Source organism: Andrena cerasifolii, chromosome 12, assembly GCF_050908995.1.
Source record: "Andrena cerasifolii isolate SP2316 chromosome 12, iyAndCera1_principal, whole genome shotgun sequence".
In the NCBI taxonomy this organism is placed as follows: domain Eukaryota; kingdom Metazoa; phylum Arthropoda; class Insecta; order Hymenoptera; family Andrenidae; genus Andrena; species Andrena cerasifolii.
In genome coordinates, this window is record NC_135129.1 from 5,582,249 (window position 1) to 5,604,605 (window position 22,357).

The window sequence follows — 22,357 nt, forward strand, 5'->3', positions numbered from 1 at the left end:
GGAGGCATATTCTAGCTTTCAAGCAAGAGGAGGGTACACGAGGAGGGAGCGAGAGGGGAGACGAGGATGAGTGACACTAAGAAATAGAGGGTCTTGCCACCTCACGCGTCTTGTTAATCCTTTAATCGTAATTGAATCGACGTTTCGGTCGTGCTGAATCTACGAACAGAAATTGAACTTTTAATCCAGCCCTGGTATAAATTCCATGGGGTTCCTATTAGCGTAATCCGTGAACTCGCCATGGCGAGCCCTCCCGAAGGCCCTCTCGGTCGCGACTTTTCATCAGGCGTTACCAACCCTCCGTCACCCACCCCTTAACCCGGACTCTTATCCCGCGAGGATTATCGAAGCCCAGCCCTGGCGCGGGTCTTTCGATTCAACTGCGGCAAAAGTCGATCGAGACAAAAGGAAAGGCCGTGGAATTGACGTACAGCGAAACCCAACATCCAAGACCCCTGCGGTATTTCCATCCGAGTCTCTGGAGCACTGTCGTGGAACCGTTCAGCGAACTGGGGTAATTTTGGCAAGAATCGTGCGCATGCACTGGAAATGCAATTCCTATAGTATACCCTTCCGTCGACACCAGATTAGCAGTGTGTGGTTGGCGAGGTTAACAGCTTTACGCATTTTGCAACGTTCCAAATGATAGGGTGCACGTCCGGGGGTTATACAAATCTGAGAAGCGTAGAAAAAGGAGTGGAGATATTTCGCCGAGGACTAGCAAATCCACTGATTGTGTGTGGTTTATTTATTGTCGTTTATTCGGGTTTGTTGGGATGACTCTGGAGAAAAGCAAGAGATTCCATTCGAAATGACGGCACTTCCAATTCTTTTAATGTCGAAGTGCTTCATGAGGTAACCTGCTGAAAGTTCATGATTCTACTCCAGTGAGGCAACGAACTTCCTATTTAACGTTTAAGCTACCTCGTCCCGCATAATTAAGAGGCCCATTTGAGCTTTTCATAATTTTCATTAGTTGAAGTGTGTCTTACAATTAAAAGGGGAATTTGAATTACTCGAATTACGTACCTACCTGTCGCGATTTGTGGTAAAGCGGTCGGTCGATACGGCGGAAGTAGAATTGGTCTACCATTAGGCAGACAACGCAACTAATTCATCCTCTGTTAGTATTCCTTTCAATTGCATTGGTATAAAAACGTCAAATGCACCGATTAGGCTAATTGCGTTGTACATTTCCCCGTCTTACTTATAATTTGGAATACTCGATGCATAATTCGATTAATACTCAAGTTTGATCAGAAATACATACTACGTAATTTTACGAAATAGTAGGTAAAGCCACATGAAGGGTAAGGGGGAAAAACGAGGAATGTCCATTTTTCTCGACAACTGGGACCACAGAACTGTCGAATCACAAAGGGTTATAACTTTATACAGTTCAAATGCCTCCGTAAGATCAAGTTCAAGATTTGGTGTACACATAACGATTCACCAAGCACACTTGAAAGTCCATAAAACTGATTTACAAGCAATGGGGTAATGGAATTACCTGAATGATAAATCTATTGAAAATTAAAAGGCATCCACGCTTCTCATTGAATTCCCATTCGTCCCAGCCGTAATCCACATATACCTATATTTTCCTCCCTCTACATCGCGCATAGCGTTTAACTGAGGAGAATTCAGCGCAGGGCTCCTATTACTTGGCTGTTGGGGCAGGCGTTTTATCCTCGCGGTTATAATGCATCGACGGCAAGATTCAGCCATTTGGATGGAAACGCGCCGGGCCCCCCCTGTAATTCCGTTGGAGAATTATTCGGTTCCGGGGAAACTTTGAAAGTAGCGTTCGCAGGTGTGGCTGGAGGCGATGCGCAGTAACGCGGGGGTGCGAATGCACGTTGCGGTTTTATCGGGATATGGCGGTACGTGCAACAGAAGTTCCAAGCTGGCTGCCACGGTTCCGCGTCGCAACATGTGACTTTAGTTTCTACTTTTCGAGTGGATGCTTGATAGTCGAGTGACTCCTCCCGCGACGGAGGGGGCTCAGTTGCAGAACTCGATTGTGAAGTTCTTGTAAGAAGACATCAAGAGACGCGTCCCTGCCTCCCTCGAGTCTTATTGAGCAATACTCTTCACTCAACACCATCTGATTACCACTCGTTCGTCTAATTGCTCACGTGACGTTTTATTACGCCCGGACGAAGCTTTGGGGAACCTTGGCCTGGAAGCTCTTGTTGAAACTCGAGGGGATGTTTAAGTTTGAATTAATGCTTTAGAAAGGAAGCTTTAAAGTAGTAGCTTCTGTGTTTTCAGGCGGAAATCTGTGCTAGTGTGTGCCTGGGGAGATTTCGCGACAGCGTAATGAAATACAGGCCCTAGGCTTTGCAGTGTGACTCAACAGGTGATTAAAATATTAACGCGAGGTTATTGATGAAATCGGAGCGTCAAAAATGATAGGCATGGTGGACTCGGTACGCTTGAACGATAAAAATGGCGAAAAATATTTGAAGCGGCAGAGTTTTGTGAGAGGAACTGTTACAGTCTAAACTCACAAATATCACGAACTTCAAACGATACATGTAAAATATTGGAAGATTGACAAGAACTGTCATTTGAATGTGGCATGGAAAATTGCTGTACTCGTGTACGTGCACTTTGATTCACGAGAAACAGAATCGAACGATTCGTTGAACTGATTGTGTACAATATCTTAGAAGTTGCCTCAATAGCACCAAAGGATCCCAGAGATACTGCGGAAGGATTGTTAGAATTCTTCAGAACTTCCCGAAATGTTCTTTTCAAGCTGAGTATTCTGCGCGAGTTCCGTGCAACCTACTTTGCGATGAGCATTTGCCCACACTGTAAGAAGCTCCTGTACTGTAATGCATCATGGGAATGATCCAACTTCTTAATCTGAGCCGTTTGAGATGCAAATGCAACTTCTTTGCTCTCCTCGCGTAGTTTAAAGCCGCATTTCCCAAACTTCCTTTTAGCGAGGATCAGTGAAAAGTTGGAAATTGGCAAGGCTCGCGAAGAGAAATCAACTTTCGTATAACGCAAGCATTTGCAACCATTCTCTGCCCACTTATCCCCGCGAAGTTTCAAGGTACACGCTATACTTAAAATACAGTTGTTAATTATTGCTGTTTGCGTAACGCGTTGAAAACTCTCAGCAAATCTGAAAGCATAATCCCACCCTTAGTCCGAAGTAAGACAGAAATAACAGCGAGCAAGCGGCGACGTTCATTCGTCACACATTTTTGAAATGTCAGCGCGGAACGTTTCCTTCCAGCAGCTTGTATTTCTCCGCGAGGAACTGGCCTGAATCGATCGCGGTGCTTTGCAGAAAAGCTTCGTTAAGTGCGGATAATGAAGCAACGATGAGGCGGAACCGCGGCAAGCGCAAGTGGAACTGCTCACTTGCGAGGCATGCGGTTAAAGAACAAGTAATCGCGCAAGCGGTATCACTGCAATCACGTCATTCGAGCCTAATTGCAAATGGCTTCCCCATTACTCATTACGGTTACCGAAACAAGGTCGTCGTCTATCGGAAAAAACGCTTTTAACGAGGACTGTTCCGCCGCGGAAGCGTAACTATCTCAACAAACTCGCGCAGCTCATTCCCATTCGTACGAGACAGCCTGCACAGCTATTTTACGACTATTGTTTGATACACGGGCCGGAATATTTACGATAGAATTTCGACGATTCGTACAGGTGCGATAAAATAAATGGCGAAGGATCGGCAGAGGATTATAGTGACGATTTAAGAATTTCTGACGATGAATCCGTGGAAGATTCGCGAGCGATAAGTTTAGTTGAGTGAAAATGGTGGAACGGGCACATCTTTTATAGAAGCGCGACAGTTTGGCTTTAATATTCAAATTAAGCTTCTTCGCTACATTTTGCCACGGCAACAGGAGGAATTGCATTCAGTAAATTCCCGTAGAAAGATAGTTATGTGCAAGAGTGTGCTCGGCTTAAATAACACGCGAATGAAACTAAGGGAACGAAATAATTCAGACGGAGCTGGAGGCTTTCGTCTTGGCAGCAGGATATTCGAAGACAACGCTCCTCCCCGTCGTACGGGAAAATTGGAATTTTAATCAACTCTGGAAAACGCATTTCAATAATTAAGGAGTGAGATTATGCGTCGGATCTGCTGGATGTTTCCGCGCTAATTAAACATCTGCCACGCAGTTGCTAGAATGATAAGTGGTTTACTTGTAGACAGATATCCTTAACGTGACGTAAAATTGAAAATATCCAAGATTGAAGAGGCAATTCTGAGAGCGTGACAATTTTCAAGCTGTGCTTGGAGAACCGTGAAGATATGGGGAACAAAGGATATAGGCAAAGAACCCACGCGTCTTCTTTTACACATTTTGAGCAAAATTCAATTTCCTTCCGCCCTGCACAATATATTTCCCTTGTCTACTTTATCTCATATTCCATTATATACCTTCATGTATCACTTGTAATTTCATCCGAGTGCTCATAAAATGTAAGCTACGTTAAACACAGAATTCCTTCGTTGCCTCGATGCAAAGAATATGCAACGAAAGTCGCGCGCTAGGTTTATACAGGAAATTAGTTTGTTTAAAGGATATTTGTACATCCTTTGGAACGCACACAGAAGGATCCGAGATACACTGGCCTCTTTTATGCAACGGCGTTTTCTGTATACTTCGAAATGATCATCGCGTAAGATCCCTCTATCGATTATGCATTAAACACGATACTCATTTAAACCGCACCAGAAGCGTGCAATTAAACCGTAACTTCCTGTACTATACTTGGTAACTTTATACTATGGGCGAAAGTTCTAACGGCGGGTGGATTTTACATCCATTAAAATTCGCCTCGTTTTCAAAGTACCCAAGAGTTACCTGCTCTTTTTCATGTTTTATAATATGCTGCACGATAATCTCTATTTCGAGTCGCAGCGGCGCGCGTTGTACCCCCGTCGAGTTTTTCATTAATCGGATTATAAGTAACGTGAGCGAAATTGATTTTTCCTAACGGAAGATGAAATCTGCCACCCTCTTCCTACCGGGAAGCCATTGATTGCCACCTCTTGCCACTCTTCTATGGACTGTTACAAGGTCTAAAAGTCACTCAATCCCATCCTTTCAGTTCTTTTTTTATATTTCCTTGATATTATCAGTGAAATATTTCTGTTAAAGAAAGACAGCAGGAAATGGTTTGTGTCGGTACAATTATAGATGTGCCTTGGGAATTCGAGGAAGAAAGGCGAACACACAAGTTAATAGTTCTTTACAATAGTTGGTTCTCAGTTGATACTTTGATGATGCATATAAGTCATTCATTATCTTTTAATTATGTAAAGTTTTTCATGGCTTCCAAGTTATACTAAATTGCAGATAATATTTAATTTATATTAGTACATTGACTATATTATTTTACAATTCAAAAGTCCTTGTAGAAAACACTGTAAGTGCCAAAAATGAAATTCTATACTATAATATTACCATTAATATTACCATAATAATTTTATATCAGAGGAAGAAATCCATAGTCCCAGATTAATTGTTGTGGAATATATGATAATTCTGCCCTGGAAGAGGAATTTCTATCATTCGGATGCGGGAAGGATTAATAAAACGAGGAAAGTTTTCACTTAGCATCGTAATATTTCTTTCACGATCGTTTAATTGATAAATCTCCGTTTTTACGCCATTTTGCATCGACCCGCCCGAGTACTTTGCGTTTCCCTTTTTCTTACTCCTTTTTTCTCCTAATGAAAAATATCGGGAATGCGGCACCATGCCAGACTTTTACTTCGTGGTTGATCGTTTCGTGCAGCGGAGCTACGGCGTGGCACTCCGATATTCTAAAAACGCTTCTCAATATCATCAAATGAACATCGATACTATGATTCTGACATCAGTGAATCTCAGCTAGAATTAATAAAATTCGCGAGCCCGTTTTTCCATTATACAGCGGCGATAAAATCTGCCGGTTTGCCAGAGTATTCCAATATTCCTGAACCAGAGTAGCATAACAATTGCAATGCCTTTCTTAATCGCTTTCAATGCGCATCTATTGATTTAGAATTTCTTTCTGTGAGCTACCATTTCATGTTGTTTGATCAATTTAATGTAATCATATCGAAATGTTATCTCCATAAATTAATTGGCAATAACATCAAATCATAATACTCGTGAAAGTCAGATCTACATAACGTCAATATTCCGACAACTGTATACCTAAACCTCCACAAATCCCCAATGGAGAATGCCACTTACTAAAATCTGATTCTGTAAATACCCAAGGCATTGGTGAAACAACGAGATGATAGTCAACATTCGCCATTCGCGTTACAAACCACGCAACTCACAATATTCGAACCTTTGAAACTCCAAAAATCTCCGCTTTAATCGTAGCATTTTTTATCCATCTTCATTACACGACAAATTTCACACTTGTACGAGGTAGTGGTAATTATAAAATCATTCCATTGTAAAATCGCACAAAAGGTAGAAAATGAGAGAGAGAGAGAAACTGTGAAATTCATCACTTACATTTCATAAATTTACGTTAGCGGCACCAGAGATTAGTAAAATCTACTGTCAACTAATTAAAATCTGAATGCGAATATGAATATGGATCGGATGCTTTAATCGTATTTTTCGACGATTACGAGATGCTGAAATCCTCTATTTTGCGTGCACGGCATTCGTATGGATCCATATTTCCAACAGAGCTTTTGTATTCCAGTGATATTTTTGGCCGTCGAAAGATTCTGTAGGCGACCCGACAGGCGTTGAGGTCAACCCCCGAGGGTCGGCGTCCTCGCCATTTATAATCATGTGTGTCCCCACATAGGGAATTTCTGCGAGAGAGGAAAGGCCGAAAATTTATCGAGACCCCCGTACGACAGGTAAACGACCCAAGTAAACTTCCTTTCTGGGAAACTTATTTAAAAAACGTGCTTCGCCGTGTCAAGGAAACCATTAAATAATAGCGCGAGCGAGCAAAATAATCTCGAAGCTCGTTCGAAGTAACTGGCGCGGCAAAATCTCCTTTTTCATCTCAGCTTCTGCTTTCACTGCCTTTTGTTTTAAATCCCGTGTCCCTTGCACCCTTTTATGGAAGATACAATTATTCAGAAAAGAATCGGCGTTGAAATAAAAATTTGGATACGCGTTGATTTCAAGGAATAAGGTTTATTATAGCTGGCAGCAAAAATCGCTAAGGTCCCTATATCACTGTGACAGCAACTGTCGTAACTGTGACAGTTTTGTTGCAAGACATCCCGAGAAAGACAGAGACGAATGTGTACGGCCAACACAGAAACGCAATCATCCGTCTTGCTATTTTTATTCCTACGACGACTTCGTTTTTTGTTACTCCATGAGCAATACAGTAAGATAGAACATTAGCTAAGGGGTTGGGCACGTGTCGTGCTTGTGGGGAAGAAATCGGATGAAAAAAGAAATTCGTTTCAGCTTGCGTCGTTTGTTGTGCAATATGAACACGGGGGAAAATTTATATTGCGTTTTGATGGGCTTTAGGAGAGCAATTGAATGCATCGATTTTGAGCTTTTCTTAATGTTAGGGTCAATAAATATTTGCGTTTAAGAAATATACGGTAAAACTCTGTGGAAACGTGCATAGATGCGGTGCAATTACTCAGAGGCTCTTCCAATTAATTAGAGGTTTTATTCAAACATATTTCTCTCAATAATTTCTGCATTTCATTATCGCGACACTTAACGAGAGCTTTCCACAGGTGGTAATATTTTATAAGTGAGCCCTGGAGCCTAATACATTTCTGCCTTTCACAATCGTGAGCATCCTCGTCTGGAAAAGTCTGGAGCTTTAAAATAAATCGAAAATAAGTCACAGTGAAAAATGCTTTGCCCTTGCGCAGAATACACGACGTTTCAAAAGCAACAGAACTAGAAATTTTACAATTACTTTCCCAGTTTGAAACTATTTTGGAGTTCAAGATCCTTCAGAATCTGACGTTTATTTTCTCAACTGGAGCGAATTTTAAAGAAACGAAAGCCGTCTTCTGCTTCGATTAGAAGCAATATACATAAAATATTAATTAATCAAGGGATAAATAAAAAGTCTGCAACAACGCACTGATAAAATAATCTCCAGTTTGTACTTTATCGAGCAAGGTATCGAATTAGCCGGAGTAATGCGATTTGTATGGAACATTAAGAAAAATCAAGTGCCCTGTCTGGCACTTAAGCGTGTGTCCCCCGATATAGCGTTCGGTATAGGTCGTCTGCATTCAAGCATGTAGCTCGTTTCGTCGTCGGAAGGTCCTCGAGTTCGAAGGCTGGTTCCTAAGGGCCGACATTCTCGGCACTGATAATCATGCTCCTGCACGTACGGAGTTCAGGCGCGGGCCAAAGAAACGAAAAACTTTCTGAATGGTCCAGTTTGAAGGACTTTCGGCGAACAATGTAACAACAACAGCGAGGTTTCGCTGGAAGTTAACGAGCGCCATTGCATAGAAGGAAAAGGCCCAGAACTCTTTCATCAGCGATACACCTCTGGAAACTATACCGAAGATCAAACGTGGATTTTAATTAACTTTTGTCTGCCGCGTCATTCCCCCCATTGCCTTGATCCCACTGTTCATTTCGGACAATGAGAATAAAGTTTCTATTAAAGCCCCTGTCGAACGAGAAGCGATCCGTGTCGCAGAATTCACGCGCGGCGTTAGAGAAAACGTCCCAGAGGTTGTTGCCGTTGTCAAAGAGCGAGTACAAAGAGTTCTGGGGGGATTTCAATTTGCGGCTAACGACCGGCATGGTAAATTGTTAAGGGGCCCCGCAAATCACGAAACCATCGTCGCGAATAATCGCGTGTGTAGCCTTTTTCACGGCGAGGATGAGGGGCCGGGAAGCTTAGTGTTCCACTGGTAAAACGACGACGCCGACGACGAAGAAACAGAGAAGAGTCGCGGTACCGTTCATGGGTCATGAATTGTAAAGCGTCGCTGTTTATATTCAGACATTCGAGCCGGCGTGGCCGCGGCGTTTCGTGCCAGCTTCCGGAAAGCGATATAAAGAGGAAAGCGAAGCGACGACGTTAAAAAGGATCACCAGGCCCCCGCTCGAGAGGGATCTGGCATTTTAATAAATTGAAATTCAACTGCGAAACGAAGGCGGAAAGCGTTCTGCTCACGGCGAAAGGCCGACGGGGGAGGGTTCAGAAATTCCTGGATATATAGATTAAAATACCCTCATTCTGCTCGATTTGCTTAGAAACGAAAGAAGGGCTGGCGCGAGAAAGGATTTCGCTGCTTCGAATCGAAATTTGAATCCATCTCGAAGGGGGATCCGCCTGCTATTTATTCTCGGGATATTTTATGAGGTCGACAAAGGGTGTGTACAGTGGGGGACAAAAGTATTAGGGCACCGTCTAAGGCGGAATAACTTTTTTGAAATTGGTCCAACGATTTGAGTTTTTTTTTTAGAAGCTAGAAGGATTAGTTTACTACTTAGGTGACGTGTTTCGCCGGTTTGGAAGAAGCTCCAATTGGTCGGAATAGCGAAGAAAATAGTGGAAATTTAAGAAATGCGTTTCGTAGATTTAAGTAAGTGTTAGGGTGACTGTACCTAATATCGCCCATGTTCCTAATATCGCTCATCGTTATATCTCGCAAAGTAAGCACTGAAATTTATCGGTTGTGCACTGAGTTAGTACCTAACGATGTGTGGGAAGGCATACTGTAATTGCAGCGTCATGTGATCAATTATTACAGAAAGGGAAATATTTTAGTGAATCTTAATAGTGTAAAAATTCATTGGACTGCCACAATTTTACATCACATTGGGAGAAGGTAAGTCTAATAATTCTGTGAATGCCAGAATATCTACTAGAAATACTTAATTAATGATGTACGTAAGAAATGAAATCGATTCGAATATTTTTCGTAATGAAAATAGCGTTTTTCTTTTACCAGTATACGTGTTCTTAATACTACCTACCGGAGAATAATGGTTTTGATGTAATATTTGTTACAGGTGAGATCACGAAATGTGCGGAGCAACCGAAATAAACTTTACTTGCCCAATTTCCGAACGCAAAAAATTAAATATTATAGAAAATCCTCTTTCTATATTTTTGTAATAAAAATAAAATCAAAGATGGATAAAAAAACCCTTATAGAACAAGAAATAATAAAAACACATGTGAAAATGACTTTAAAAACTCATATATACATGAATTAATCAATATTCCTTGAGTAGGCGATATTAGGTACACTTGTTTCAGGACCGGATTTTGCACGTCTTATTTTTTTAAATTCCTAATTTAAAATTTGCAGGTTTCAACGCTTCTAACTTCTGCTGCATGAAAGATAAATAATTTCTCTTTACTTTGAAATTAATTGCATGGAAAAATATAAATTATTATTCAATTGACAGCGATTTAACTTTTGCTAAGCGATATTAGGTACGGTCAACCTATTCGTGCTGAAAAATTCATTTAATGTTGTAAATTACGTGTGCTCCAAGTACGAGGAAAATGGTTTGAAAAATCTGCGCCTGTCTACATTCGTCGTAGCGTAGACACGATTTCTACCGGTTGCAAGGCATTCTGTTCGTACTTGCATGCGTGCAATAAGTGTAGTGTGGACTAAATTGGAAGTGTAAGGGTGAATATTAAAAGAACTACGATATGCAGAGCATGTCGCGGGGTGTATACATGTCAAACACGTCGTAGAATGTGCAGCCCTGCATAGAATGATGTTCGCGTTAAGTATCGCAGCGTGGAAAATTGTTCACGTGGAACGTTGCAGGGAGAATACTACCGGCTGGAATAATGCTCAGCATATTTCATGGCTACCGCAACATTTATCTCGTACAAAGATTTTTTCCTGGAATTTTCCACCTTCCCTCGTGCCGCGAAGCCCGGCGTTATTTTAGACACACGCGATTCGAAGGGCAGAAAAATTACAGCAGGACTAAGAACAGTCCCCCATCGCTTCGCCCACTACTCGAAAACGTGGCCAGAAGACCTATCGGCATCTTGTGTCGATAGCTTTAAAATTTCGAACCAGAACGTGGGAAATTAAACGTCCACCAACTGTGTTTAGAAAAGCGGTACGAGGGCTTTAGATTTCCGTGGCAAATGCTTGGGAAATTTATGTAGCACGTGAAAGGAATAATTTGCATATCGCTGTTAGAATTCATATTATCCGCAGTTAAGATACTACAATAAGCAATTTGAAATGAAATATAAATTGAGTGGAGCAGAGTGTGTGCCTGGGCATTGTGCCGCTAGTCTAGCTAGAACATAGAACTTCGCGCGTGTTAAACTTAAATTAGTTTCACGCGATATGGTGCAGCTTAACCTCGTGGATTCTACGCTGACCGGAACAAACCGAAATGGAGAAAAGGTTTATTTTCACCCTCTTCCGCTGCAAGTATTCCTCTTCCCCCGTTCCTCTTCGTTTCGGTGAATATTTTCCCGCGCCCTCGTTAGCGTGCAGAGATAATACCCGATATCACGTGTAATTGTTACGCTCTTTAAATTATTCCAATCATTAGCTGAGCCAATTTCAAGTAACGCCACTCTGAATATAGACAGCGCTATGCATTCGGAACTAAATGGTCTTTGGTAAAAGTGACGCAAGCACGGATAATAAAACCGCCCGGGAAGCCTCATATATCATATTCAGATTAATTGAAAAGATTACTCGTTTATAAAGGAACGAGGTCGTCGGGGTCGGGATGAAATTTCAAATATCCGAATCAGCGGCGTTACTGGTGTATGGAAGAGGAGGACGCGCGAGGTAGTGACAATCACTTTGGCAACTGAGGGTGCGCAGTTTCTTCAAAGAAATCGAGGGGGCTGTCTAAGACGGTCGATTTGTATGCGGCGCAGGGGTGTGCAGAATCTCCACATTTGGGCGTAATCGGCAAGTAAGGCTACGAAATACGGATGATCTGCAGTGCGACATCGCGTATCGAAAATCCATTAATGAATATACCGCAAGGTGACAGAGGAAAAAGGCAAGGTAAAAAGCTCGGTCCACGCCCTCAGCGGAAAGTAAAGATTTAGAATGGGACTTTTCCCTAATCGTGCAAAAACTTTAGTCTCCCTACAACAACGACAGATAGTAATCTTCAGGACGTCGATTACCTGGGCGATAATATCGATCGCATGGGCTTATTTAAATCCCTTTTTTACTACGTCGGATACACTAATTCTAATTGCTCCCTAATGTTGATTCTGGTAGGTTATTAAATAATTCACTGTGCTTTCTGAGAATGTGCTGACATCCGAAAAGAAAGTCGATTATACGGGCGCCCTGATGATGCCGAGCATGTTGGCGAAAGGTCTATTAGAAACCTGCACTGATCGGAGACATTACCCGCAGTCCCAGGCTTCTTCTGGAATTAATAGCTGAAGAAGAAGAAATACCCAAGGCACCTTTCATAAAAACATTTCCCTCGTGATTCTGACGTTCTCGGTGGGCTCTAATAGAAGTATAGGTATTTGACTGGATAAAGATGAGCGTATTTATGGTAATTGATTGATCGATAATCATTTTAAATAATACTTTAGTAAAAGGTGTTACTAAGAATTCTTTGGAACTAGAAATTATCAACACGAGTAGGTACTTATTATTGCAATAATTAGTGGATTTATTAGACGGTAAGATTTATTATTTAATCGAATATGGGGTAAGATATCCTTGCAGAATCGTGATACTACTGATCAGGATCCTAGCAGTACTTCCCACGCAAATTTCTCAAAGCAAATAATATGCATATTTCACGCCGATAAATAACACTCTTGATTACACGACCAGGCTGGAGGTTCGGGGAACGAGAAATCCTTGTGAGACAGAGAATTTGATATGCACAAATCTGCCTTTGAATTCGCAAGGGTTGGATAATTCTCTTTGCCAACTCTAGATCTATTAATGGAAACGCCAAGAATTCCTCGACGAAACTCAGATAATTCTTTCAACCCCTCGCTACGTTCGATTCTGCTTCGTGATCTATTTGATAAAACAGAATATTCTACGACGAATAGTAGAGCCAGTAAGTTTTTGTTCGAGAAATAAGAGGAATCAGAGAAATTCATTATAGAGCGATGGAATCAGTGGGATAATCTCGAGGGGGATCCGAGTTGAACAGATAAAAATATTTCTAGGGAAAATTCAATAAAATTCTTTAGGTGCTTACAGAAATTTATTTAATGAATAAAATCCAGTGTCCTTTTCTTTTTACAAAGCCCCGGTATATCTTCACTGTACAACACATACTTCTCTATACAACTTTCATTAAACAATTTGTTATTTGTTCCGGAGGACAAGTATTTTATTGAATTATACATAATAGTAAAATTTTCCTCATTTCGGTATCCTTTTTTTTTTTAACAATTTCTGATGATTTCTTTAGTTCTCGCTAAGATTCTTAACTTGTCACTGATAACTTCTCAGTGCCTTTTGGTGCTACATCACCTTTCCCAGGAAGAACATTTCCCCATTTTAACGATTGTCGTCGGCGATGACAAACGGCAAAAAGAGAATGCATTTTATTTCCGACTACCGTTCTAATTTCGAGGGGAGAAATAACTTTCCGACAGTAAATGGAATAATGAGAGCTACGGTTCGCGATTTTCCTAGGCTAACAGCGCACCAGACCTTCTGGTTGCCATTTGTACCTACACATATGTGCACACACTCACGCGCGCGTATGCGATATGCTCTCCTATACGAGTGTATGTATAAGCAATTTAGCGACTCATGTAAATGTTTCAAACTGATATTGCGTTACGTCTGCAATCTGCGGGCACGGACAAATGAAGTAATTCCGCCTTTTTTCATTCTAATTTCTTTTTTAGATAACTGAAACCGTCGCGGCAGCTTGCTGAAGTTTCCAGGTGAATAAAAGCTTCGTGTTTTACAGTTCCGCGTTATAATTTCACCTCACCCCACGTTTTGGTTACAAAAGTGTATTGAATTGGAAAATACAATGAATATCAGTTTGATTTCGCCGTTATAGTATTCTTTCTGAAATAATGTATTTGTCAAGATCTTTGCAGTTTTTCGAATGTCACATTCCTAATATATGTACGTATATACTGAAACTGCATTCAGTGGAGGTTTTATTTTACTGAAAATCTTCCAGCCTTTTGTTTCTATTTAAATTCCACGTCTTATGAAAAAGTAGAATGAAACAGGTCTAATGAAACGTTCACATTTTGCCCCTGTCTTACACTTTCATTTATTCTTTGTTTAGCACTTGCACCCAGTTCGTTCCACTGTAATGGACATTCATTAAATCTGCATTGTGCCGCGTTTTATTTCACTCTGTTTCGTTAGTTTTGTATCTGTGTGCAGCCTGTTTTGATCACCGGTAATTATTTAAGTTCCTACGTGCGGAATCGAAACGGTTCTTTTTTAAATCGCGGTCGAAGCTGTTTATTCGGAAAAACTTCAACCCCTTTTTATCGCTATAGCGAGCAGTTCTTGCGCACTGCAGTGGCAATTAAATGTCTCTGAAGTGTGGAAAATGTGGAAGCGAAATGGAAGGTGTTACCACTGATAAATTTATACGGCGAAGTATAAATAATTGCACGCGCAGCGAAGTAACAATTTTTATCGAATAAAAGTAATCCAAACGTATAATATTTATTTTCTATCATCACTTTCGTGTACGTCTCCCGTTTCACTTTACATTTGATAATAATGATTATCATCGAAACGAATTTTTTTTTTGCAAAATTTCACGCCTTTTGGAAGTAGAGAATTTTAACAGAAAACATTCAAGAGCACTATGCGACAATTTAATGCGAAAATTCAGACAATAAATAATATAAATGGGAACAGGACGAAACAAAATTGGAATTTTCCAATTTGAAAGGTAAAACACGAATGACGTACATAAAGTACCCTGTATAGATTTCATATTTTTTAAATTAATGGAAATAGCGGAGACATACTCGAAGCTGTCACATATTTACGGTAATTTTTCCCTGAACTTATATTAATTAACACAGTGAGAGAAGTGTCGAATTTGTTTCACAAATTGATCGAGGACATTCTAAAATAACATTCTCGATTTTTGCATATCTATGTAATCTAGATTATAAAATATCAAACACGGTAATATGGAACAAGACTACCCATTTAGATATGATAACGAAACTGTTTTGCATTGACTAGCAAAGACGAAAGTTTGTTTATTTATAGATCTGCAGCGAATAAATTTCTAGATTAATTTAACGTATCTTGATAGAATGTGTTATTCGCAAAAAGGATTAGTTGGTGTATGTTGTGGAATAAATTTTAAACGAACTGCATTTGAGCAGTTGTTACGATTTAATTAAACCCATTCACGATAGCTGTTGCGTTGCAGTAAAATTCAATTGTTTGTTGAACAATCCCACTATTCAATGTTTCTCAAACCCGTAGTTTTTAATGCAGAAAGAATATTCATTCGATACAAAGACAATTTCAATTACTAAAAATTGTTCCATTCACGAATCGATACATTCGCGATTTCTTTTTGCACCGATCATTCATTTCTCGCACCTATTGTTTTTTCGACAATATCGAAGAGTATCGCTGCGGTGCACGCCCAATACGTAATCAATTGATAAAGCTCCCACATGAATATTTTTTTCCATTGCAAGCAATCGATCTTGCTAAATTTATTTCATACATAACATTTACATGTACCTCATGAAATACGATTTTCAAAAATGTTCCTAAACCCTTGTGGCCTGCAATTTATTTCCCAGCCTGCTTTGTCTCAAGAAATAATACATGTTTCTCACAGGAAACTTTTCTCTGACTGTCCTTTTGAATGAAATTTCGAAGATTCCTTCCAGATGAAACACCGCGTGCATAAAATGTCGAAGAGGCAAAGTTTCCCTCGACTCAAAAATGCGTAGCAAGACGCGGACATAAAAAGGGGGATGGAAACCACCTGTGCGTAGCATGGAAAAGCAAACTTCAACAATTGCCAAGTTTTGAAAGTCGTAACATTCCCGGTAATACCAATCGAAATACCTCGACGAAAATCCATTTGCAGTATATCACAGGGCTCACATATCACGCTAAAATTATCGACATCGCCGGCTTGATTTAGTGTGCCTTAACGGCGCCCAACAGCGGAAGGTTGTCACTTGAAAATTTAAAGGAACCACAGCGACAGCAAAAGCAAAAAGTCGACAGAAAGTAATTACGAAGAAGCCCCCTCGACGATCCACTTAATTCAACCTGCCCCTTAACACAGAACTTTCCCGCAAAGTGTTCATAGAAATTCGAAATCCACTTACTCTTAGACGCTGCCCACAATAAACGCTAAAGTTCCCTTACAACGTCCAAGCACGGGGCCCTATTTATTCAGTCGGCGTTCGCTGGAGCAGCGTGCAACGACCAAAAAAGTCCCCAAGAAAACAAACCGTGGAAACAGAGTGCAAGAACCAGCACGCCTCGTTGTAATCCCACCCCTACCATTTAACGAAGTGCCGACGCTTACCATCCGTAACACAAAGGAAACCGTCCTCCGGGGAGCGAAGAAAAGGTCCCAAGAAGGTGCGCGACGCGGAGAAAAGATCAACACAGGCCTATCGATGAATCGTGAGCCGTGAACTCTTCCCCGGCGAAAGCAACGTTCTTCAAACATACCTGAAGCCCCTCGAGCGAGCCCCTGCGCTGTCTGAACGGTGTCCTTGGTTCCTTCCCCAGGAAGCAGTCTCTTCACGAGGAGCCGTGGTACGCTCTCTCTCTCGCGCGCGCACCTACGATCATTCCTTTTACTCTCACCCCTTTGCTCTCAGCACCCTCCACGATCACTGACTGCAGCAGAGTCCACACGGCGCTGCGACACTCGCAGTACCGCGCTTCCTCGATCGTTAACGCGGGACTCGTGCACCGAGAAGCAACACTGAAAGCTCGGCCGAGAAGGGAACGGTGTGCACACCCCCGCCCACCCCCGACGGCCGACGGTCCACCCGTGGCTTTTAAAGGATCGCGGAGGAAAGAGCGTCGTCCCGTGGCGCGAGGGACGAGAAAGCGTACCTGCCTGGAGGAAGCTGCGAATTCGACTACCGGTCGACGCCCGTCGACAGCGCAGCACCCTCTCGAAAGCGCGGTGAGACGCGCGCGCATTCACGCGGGAGAAACGCACCGGTATCAGGAGAACGAGATACGGAGGATAAGGGGAAGCCTGGATTCCACTGGTATCGAGGCTGCAAGGAAATATAGCGAGGCTCGTGGAAGCGACAGGGGCTGAAGACGATAGCGCAGTGGAGCGCGGCGAGTCGAGAGACCTGCAACGAATTTTGTGGAGTTTTTCGGTGGTCGGGAAGAGAGAATCTGGCCGCGAGAGAGTGAACAGGACTTTCGAGATTGTACGATCATGTGGCGAGTAGTGAGAAACGTGAGTGGTCGGACGCGGGAGCTGTGGACCTGTCTGTAATTGTAGAAACCTTGACGAGGGTGGTTGAAAATCAGTTCCTCTTTAATATTCGTATGAATGATGCGAGGAACGACTTTCCACGTAGCATATTTATTTCTCGTACGGCTGATCTATGAAAGAATATCTCCTCAATTAGATCGCCCACGTGTGAGTGGTGTCAGATTCGCAAGGTGTGACCGAAGTAATGTATTTTTCCAAGTGTTCCTGTAATACCAATCCGAATGTTCTTTAATGCGAACCAATGAAAATTCTGCTAATTACGGTGCTTAACGCGCCGCTTCAGTACGCTCCCAGTACCTCACAATGTTTCTTCCACCCTCGCTACCTTCTACTAGTGAACTATGCAAGGTAAAGTAAGAGCGAACGCTTGTTTCAGTATGGTCGTGAAGATGACGGTTGAGTTGCATAGAGGCGGCGAGGTTGGGTGTGTAGAATAAATAATGCTGAGGGAGCTTAGGGGTAGGTGGTAATTTCCAGAAGCAGGATGTTCACGTTTACGTCAGCCGCACAGGGGCTGTTGGCCTGCGTGTTACAATTGAAGATGCACGATTCGACGAAGGGAAAAGTGGAATGGATTTTGAATATAGGCACCGCTAGCGCGGGGACGTTCGCTTTGATGATAAGGAAAGTATGATCGGAGATGTAGGGAGGGAAAGGATGAAACGGTGGCGAAGTATTATACATTCCCATAGTTGGTGGTACCGAGGGTAGACAGCTGCAGGGGGCGAAGGGAACGCTTGAATGACGTCAGAAGAAATTATCTTGCACAGTTGATCACGCGGCTCATTAGGCCTAAGAGGAAGACGAAGCTTGAAGCATGAAATGCGCTGAAAAGGGGATCGGCAAGCGACGGGGGTTTCGAGTGCTATTGGTAATTTCTTTAAAAAAGAAAAAAGGATTGAAGGGAGCAGCGAGAGGAGAGAAGTCATAGCTTTTATGCGCTCATGCGTGTACACGAGACGATACGTAGCGAGCTCCGAGATATGGGATACATTGGGTGGAAGAATAGAAAGGGGGAGCGTGTGCAGCGTGCAAATGTAAATCTGAAAGGAAACAACGGGAAAAGATGGAAAGGATGTATATTAGTAGCGTGCGTGAACGTGTTCATGTGGGCGGCAGAGGGGAAGGGAAGTAACCTCAGTGCGCGTGACTGTGAGAGTAACCACCGGTGAACGTTCATCCTGCAGAAGCGCCTCTGCGAGGGCAACCCCCGCGTGCCCCTCGTCCGCGACGGTTCCATCCCCGATGTCGAACCACGAACACCTTTGCGCAGTCTCCAGACCGAGCATCCTGCCATTGAGAACGCCGAAAGCTCGGGCTGACGCACGCTTCCCTTCCGCAGGGATAAAACGTACCGACACGTGGGGGTCTGACGGAACCCCCTGTCGAAGGGATTTCTTGGTAGACGTGACTGCGGCAATTGAGGGGGCAAGTTTGGAAACGGAGTGGACAGTTGGATGGGAGCTTGACGTAAACCCCTTGTCTTCTCTGGTATTAGGGTATTTCGCGTAACAAGTTTCGAATGGAAATTTTCTGCAATATCCAAAGGATTCGTGCGACAAATCCTATCGAAAGGTGTCGGGGTCATTTCGCGGATGATTGTACGCGTGCAACACCGAGGGGGTAAAGAGTTGAAAGAATGTGAATAAACGTCGTGTTTTATTAAGAAGAGCGAGTGTACGTGGAAAATGGAAGGAAATTGGAAGTTGAGTCCAAGGGAAAATCAAGGGGAATAAATTGCTGTTTAAATGGGATCATGTATTTCAATTAAAATTGCCTGCTATTTGAGAGAGATACAGATTTCTGATTCATGTACACTTTTAATGAATCTTATACCTACATCTGATTCCATTAACTTTGACGACCTTCGCTAATCGTTCGCTTAATAACTCTTTTAATTACGCTTTTCAACTTTAATTTCTTCGCTTCGGCAATTACAAACTTCGTTGCAGTAATCGTACCACGGAATATTAATAAAAGTGCAGAATAAGTTATTGAAAGTAGCTGCAGTTCAAACGAGCGCACCATCGTGTAGTAAACGATGAGACGTTAAACTCTGGTGCTTCATTTTAATTTTTCACTTTTATAGCGATAACGTGCAAGTATTACAGAAAATTGTTGATCGTTTAAGAAACTCAAAGAGAAACAGTGAGCGAGTGTTCCGATAAGTATCCTCCGAGGGAAACAGGTTTTAATAGGGAAGAGATGAATGAGATATATTTTTCCAATAAACTCCCTTCTATAATTATGTAAAATGACAGGTGTAATAATCACCTTCTACCAAATTATTTCCACTACAATACATATCCACCTCTTCTTTAATTACAATGCAAAATTCTCAATGACTGATCAATGTAGGAACAAAATATACTTTCTTCTAGTAATCCAATTTTAAACATCACTATCGAATTATAGAAAAAACGTTTCTTCTCATTTTCAATTGGTATATGAAGTTTATCACTGCTGGTTCAATTGCAATGGCGAATTAAAACTAATCTAATTCTATGAACCTTTATTTATTAAAGTATTTAATTACACATTCGTACGATCAAAGGAATAGTGGCAATACTTCCTTTGTGCAGTGATACTTAAATATTTGAAGCGCTAATGTGCCTATGCAAATGAGGGAATTTATTTAGAACGTATCACAATAACAGACTTTGATCATTTCCTCAACTTGTTCCTCGCCAAGATATGGAGTTGTTTAACATTTTTTTCTGCCACATTCAGATATGATGCATTGGGTAATGAATACACGATAAGATGCGTTGTACGTGGAATACGAAAGATTACACTGCGTTATCATTGTTTGGAATACTACGAACTCCTGTGAGATGATTACACAAGAAGATTGTAATAGTATAACGAAGGAATGATAATGCTTTCAATAGTTGTGGCGATAAAATCTTGTTGTTTTTAGAAGCAAAGTTCTTTAACTTCTTCTATTGCCGAGACAACTGCGTTAATTCAAAGCTACACTGTTTTATGCAAATAAAATTAACTAAAGCAGCTTTACTGGCCACTTAATTAAACGAATTACAAAACAAAATGATTAGAGTTAATAATGATTTTATACGATAGAACAGATTGATTCACGCGAATATTTTCTTTCTTTTTCAAGACTGCTTAGAACAATTCCGTTTTCCGATCGTTCAACGTCATAAGGAAACGATGACCTCACAGAATTCCAATGCAGCGTTCCATGATTCAACGGATACTTCGGATTTCTGACAGGTATTTCCACGTACCGTGATTAATTCTTGAACAACTAGCAATATGTGTGCGATAAACCTAGTTTAAAGAAAATTTTCATTACTTACTTCTCATTACTGTTTCAAACAGTGGTATTTTTACAATCGACGAAGAAAATGGAGGAAAAATTTTGAATAGAGAATGAACACCGGGGGACTGCATTGCATGAGTTTTAATTAATATCCTCAAAGCAGTTTCCTCGTTAAGCACAATTAGCCTGTTGTTTCTGCGGCTTCGTTATAAGAAACAAGGATAGCCTAAACCACATGAAACTAGTAGTCGGAGTAAAAGCAATGAATGCAGAGTTCTGATTCCCCACAACCAACTGCTGTACTTAATGCGAAGTGCTATTTTAAATGGGAACAAAGGACAGACAGTCTAATAAGGAAAATGGAATTAAAAAATCCTAATCTTTTTCTAAATACAGAACAGTACACATAAGGTAAACAGCTGAAACAGTTCATTGCGTTTGAACTTATGAAAAAGTAACGCGAAGAAATATTCCTCGGTTTGAATGAAGCAAATGTGGTAAGGAAAGACCATTTTTCATAACATTATCATTTCCGAGATTTGATCGTTCCTTTTATGGAGCCCTATATGTCTTCATAATTAAGATCAACAGAAACTGAAGATGTACTCAACGATATGTATTTACACGCTGTTTATTCTTGCATTTTGGATGTATATTTAACAGGTACTTCCACGTTCACATTACTTTGCTAGAATTTTTATCTCAAAAGCTACGTGAATATTTATTCATACGTATTCGAGTAATGACTATCTCTATTCCGCTAAAAATTCACCCTCTCTAATATTTCATAACAAACACTCGTGTGCAAGTAAACAGCACACAAGTCAATATCGCTGATTTAATTTCTAGCACAGTATAGAGCTCGCAAAACATTTATTCAGTAGTGCAAAGGTTCAAAAGCCATCGAAGTTTTTCAAAAGCCTCGAGGTATTGATTTTCTCAAACATTTCCATTAAAATTGTTCTACGTCCGAACCCCAGCGTCGGCTGGAGCGTGCAGGAAAGGCGAGGACAAAGAACGCTAGAGGAACAAATATGTGAAAAATAAGAGGAGGACGTCGGATATAGATAAGCTTAAGCACTTATAGGGAACTTTTAGGATCGTCAAGAGTCGTGATGGCTTTTGAGAGTTGGAAGGTAGTGAAAGCAACTTTCGAGACTTTGAGGATTGTCGGGACTTTTAAAAATCGCGATTCACGAACACCGTCCAAAGTTTCGTGATCAACTGTGCGATTGAAAACTCAGACTGAAATGATTCAGATCATCCCCCCCTTTCCCCGACAGACAGGATTTTTTATTTCATTTGTGGCCGCTGAAACGATTAAGCGCGCTCATCGCGGCACACTGCTTCCTCTTACGTCAGGTTCGCACCATATTCGATTTTCCTTTCTGTAGCGTGTTACCAGCAGCGATGCCAGAAGCGTGGGACGTGGGAGAAATGCTTACCCCCACTGTGATCTACCGTCGTCCCCTACTTTGCTCCCGCCACACTGCACACAAGCATATCCCTACTCCTGTTCGTGTACGTTGCCTGTTCGGCTCTTTTTGTCAACAATCCACATTCCCGAAACCCGAGCGTGTGAATCGTAATCAGGAGGTCGGGAGTTTAAATCCCAGTGTGGGTAGCTTTACTTTGCTTTTTAATTATCTCCTAATCTCACTTTGCAACTTCTCAGTAG

General features: G+C 41.5%; 1 protein-coding gene and 1 long non-coding RNA gene across 2 annotated transcripts in view; one reads left to right on the forward strand and one right to left on the reverse strand.

Moving 5' to 3' along the window:
- Stg-1 (stargazin related protein STG-1) overlaps nt 1-16,921 on the reverse strand; it is a 43,171-nt gene extending 26,250 nt beyond the window's left edge. The window contains exon 1 of the mRNA XM_076824359.1: nt 16,604-16,921. The gene's annotated coding sequence lies outside the window, so the exon portion shown is untranslated. The remainder of the gene's footprint in view (nt 1-16,603) is intronic.
- Nucleotides 2,624-21,015, forward strand: LOC143375357 (uncharacterized). The gene is made up of 4 exons (XR_013086885.1): nt 2,624-5,066; nt 6,703-6,865; nt 7,095-7,350; nt 20,518-21,015. It is a non-coding gene; the product is annotated as an uncharacterized LOC143375357 (long non-coding RNA).
- The last annotated feature ends 1,342 nt before the right edge of the window (nt 21,016-22,357 follow it).